The sequence below is a fragment of the Equus caballus genome, chromosome 14, assembly GCF_041296265.1.
Source record: "Equus caballus isolate H_3958 breed thoroughbred chromosome 14, TB-T2T, whole genome shotgun sequence".
Classification (NCBI taxonomy): Eukaryota; Metazoa; Chordata; class Mammalia; order Perissodactyla; family Equidae; genus Equus; species Equus caballus.
This window is the reverse complement of record NC_091697.1, coordinates 58,775,479-58,779,442: the sequence shown is the minus strand read 5'-3', so window position 1 is coordinate 58,779,442 and position 3,964 is coordinate 58,775,479. Positions and strand designations below refer to the sequence as shown.

The window sequence follows — 3,964 nt, the reverse complement described above, 5'->3', positions numbered from 1 at the left end:
CTCCTCAAATTTTTATTGGAACTGGTCTTGATGAGTGCCATTCTAAGATGTAGCACACATTCCCTGTGATCCTAAGCAGAATGGTCTTCCCTAGGTTGTTCTTAGTAATTCAGGGTGGGCCCTTCCCCCTCTCTGACTCAAAACACTCATCTTCTGTAATCCCAGCCATCCCCTCTGGGCAGGTGACCTCCAAACCCAAGCTCTAGCTGCCTTCTGTACATTCCCTACAACCCTATCCACAGAGTCACACACACAAGCAGAACTCTTGGTCTCCCCTTTCCACACTGCTCCCAGCAGCTTTCTCTCTTGCAAATTCCAGCTCCCTCCCTGGTGAAGTCTTTCCCAAGCTCCTCCCCTCTTTGCCTCACCTGACCCTTGTGGGGGGGGTCTTCCCTCCTTGCATAATTCCTGTCTTCACATTCCAGGACCTGACTGTTGTGGCCGGTCTTCTCTTGGGCCTCCCTCCTCATCAGGCCTGCCCCTCCCGGTACCTCTGCACTAGGATGATCTTCCTAACTTTAATGATCTCCCTAACATTGAGGTCCACCAAGGAGCGTTCTGAGTTCTCCCAGACTCCTTAGCCCCATATTCAAATCACTGCTCACTCTAGTCCCAGGGGTCCCATTCCAACCTTCTCTTCCACAGCTCCTCTACCCTTGGCAGTAACTAAAGGGCAGTGGAAAAAGAACACAGGATTTGAGTCTGAAAACCTGGGTTCTTGTGCTTTTGCTACTTGCTGTGTGACCTTAGACAAGTTCCTGTCCCCCTCTGGGTGTCAGTTTTCTCATCTGTAAAATAGAGATACTCTCTGCACATCTCTCCTAATTGTTGTGGAGATGAAATTAGATAGACTATCAAACTCCTTTCGAAACTGTAAATCATTAGTCAAATGACATGTGTTAACAGTAATGCATGAACCTTTCAATGCATTTCCATTCTCTGAACAGACTTTTTGTTTCTCCTCATGTCTTTGTTCCTTCCATCTGCTCCTCATCCCTGACTTCCTGGGATACTTATCAACACTCACCTCTCTCTCCTTCTCTCTGTCTCTGTTCTCCCCCTCTCACCCCTACCCCCACCCCCACCCCCTCAAACACACACTTCAATTTCAGTCTTTGTTTTAAGGCCCAGAGCAAATGCCTGGTCTTCTAGTACCCCCAAGGCAGCCAACTAGAAGTCCTTCCCCTCCTCAGAAACCCTGGCCCTTAGCTTTCATGTTGCCTTTTCTCCACTTATCACTTTCTGGGTAGTGACCTTGTGGGGAACAAAGTCTGCATTTTTCTGCAAGAGACCTGAGCCAGGGTCCTCACACCTGCAGCTGGAGTTGGCTGGGAGTCAGCTTTGGAGCCAATCTCACTCACAGGATGCCTCCCATCTACACTGTCACTCAATAAGGGTAAATATATTGTGCACTTTCTCCCTATTAGGCCCTGGGGTTTCTAGGCTGGCAGGAGGGGCGGACTGGCCGGCAGAGCCTCCTTTGAGATGATTTCTGCCATCAGGATGCCGGAGGCAAGATCACCCCTGTGGAAGCCTCTTCCCTGATGGACCAGACCTTGTCCCCAGTCCCCTCCCTAGGCTCTCAGAACACACTGTGCACCCCCTATGTGGGCTCCAGTTAGTCCTGAAGTGCAGGACCCAGCGAGGCTTTAACTAGGTTTTTGAGAGTAGGGGGCCTGCTTCCCAGAGAAGAGGCCACAATCTCCAAAGTAGATGAACCCCCAGCAGGTGTGACAGCCTTCCAGGTTCAGAGGGGGGGTTCTTTTAGATGCTCAAAGTCCCTCCCAGCCATCATCTCTATTTTCACAGCAAACCTGGGAAGCAGGCAGTCCTAAACTATAAAGTATGCAGCACCAGTCAGGCATAAAATCATCCGAAAACTTGAACATAGAATCCAGGCATAATCACCCTGCCTGAAAGGAGCCCAGTCGGAGAGAAAGACAGTCGTTTCTTAATTCATTCAAAAATAGGAATCGCACTCCTGCTCTGGGTCAGCTCCAGGTTTGGCCCTGGGGATATGCTGGGGCACGAGACTGGCCCCTCCCCTCTCACAGCTCTGGCAAAATGCTGTATGACACAGCAGAATAAACGTTGTGCTGTTATAAAAGCCCTAAACGCAGAGTGGGAGGCTGCTGATGGCTGGAAAAGCACTAGGGGGTCTTGCGATGTTAGAGTGGGCTGAGGAATTGCTCCAGCGCTCTGGGCTGTTCCGGAACCCCGGAGGTGGAGCGGGGCGTCAATGTGGGCTGCCGCTGATGCCCTGTGCAGTTTCATTTCTTATAAACACTGCTTTGGGAGGAAAGAGGCCTCAGCTTCCCATCCGCCCCGTGGGGCCCCGAGGAGGCGGGGAGGGGGGGGGCGCGGCTCTGGGGCCAGGCCCGGCGGCCTCGACCTGGAGTGGGACTGGAGCAGCACCCTCCTCCTCCGCGTGAATGGGTCCCACAGCGCGGCCTCCGCCCACTGTCGTCAGCCCGGAGCGCCGATGGCAGCTTCCTGGCCTTTATGGGGGCAGCAGCACCCCTACTTCTGCTTGGGGGATCCGAGTTCTGGTTTGGAGCCCCTCGCCCCCAGGTGACCCACGATTGCGCTACCTGGGCCTAAGCTGGATGTGTTTTTGGAGGGGAGGGGGCACAAGTCTTTTGAGGCAACTTCCACATTCCTGCCGGCCCCGGGCTGGGGGTGAGTCGGGGTGAGCGGCGGCTCCGCGCTGGCCGGCTTCCTGGAAAGGGAGGGAGAGACGGAGAAAAGCAAAGCCTCCCAGCCGTGCTGCCCTGGTGGTTGCTGGGACCGCCCCTCCCCCTCCCCAGCTGGCTGCCGCGCCCGTGCCAGGCAGCTCACCTGCCCGCGGCCCAGGGCACTTCCTCCTCCTTCCCCGCCCAGCCTCTCGCTGCGGGTCCTGGTTTTGCAGCCAGCTTCGCAGCTGCAGGCTGTGTGCAACCTTGGGCGAGTTGTTAAACTTCTCTGTGCCCACTATACTCTCCCCTACGCACCGCTCCCCCCATGAAGCTAGCAACACTCAGGGTGCAGAGCTCTTTGTAAATGCCCCTGCCCTTCCTTCTTAGCCAACCCTTTGCCCCTTCCCCCAGCCTCCCGGGTTTGGCGGACACACAGTAGGCGCACAGAGATGGCGCCCACCTCTATGTTGCCGCGGGGAAAAGCCGCGTTGCGTCCCCACGCTGGGGCCCTCCGCCATCCGCTGCAGCCAGGACGACTCGGGTTAGACTCGAGGCTTTCCGATGGGAGGCAAGGTTGTGCTGAGCCACAGGGCGGACGATGCCCACCGGGGGTCAGCGCCGTGCCGAGCGCAGGCACTCAGAGGGCCCCCCAGCCCTGCGCCTGGGCACTGCGGCCGGGGGAGGCGCGGGGACACGGGTCGTGCCGGCCGCACGGGTCTGCTTGGCCCCCGCCCCCGCGCGGGGATCCGCGGGGCCGCGCTGGAGGGGCGGGGACTGGGTTTCGGTTTCTTGCAAACGCAGCGGCGACAGGGAAATCGAGGAGTTTCCGGGAACCGCGCCGGGAGCGCTGATGTTCGCGCGGCGGCAGGGGGGCGGGGAACAGGCAGGCGTCCGGTGTCGCGGGCCAGTGGCCCTCTGGAAGTTCCAGCGGGAGCAGGGGAAAACCGGCCCCGGAAAAGCCCCACCTGAATGCACCTGCTCCCAGCCTCCTCCCGAGTAGTGTTCCCACAGAAAGGGGAGTGCGGGGCGGGGGAGTTGAGGGGGCTTGTATACGCAGGAGAGGAGCGGACTGTGTGCAGGCAGGTGGAGTCTGAGGAATGGGGAGGGCCCCCTCAGACGCTGAGGTCCCCAGATGTACCAGTCACTGTCACATCCCTTTTTACTGTCTTCATAGCTCTTATCCTTGTTGAAATTAACCCTTTTGTGGACTTTATTTGTTGGAGGATTCCTCCTACATGACTTGGAGCCCCTTGAGGGTGCAGCCCTGTCTGCCTAGTCCAGCCTGCTGG

The 3,964-nt window shown here is 57.4% G+C and overlaps 1 long non-coding RNA gene across 1 annotated transcript; it reads right to left on the bottom strand.

The window, feature by feature from the left end:
• Positions 1–1,939: 1,939 nt before the first annotated feature.
• Positions 1,940–3,401, bottom strand: LOC138917293 (uncharacterized). The gene is made up of 2 exons (XR_011425071.1): positions 3,136–3,401; positions 1,940–2,719 (listed from the first exon to the last, which is right to left on the bottom strand). It is a non-coding gene; the product is annotated as an uncharacterized lncRNA (long non-coding RNA).
• Positions 3,402–3,964: the final 563 nt, after the last annotated feature.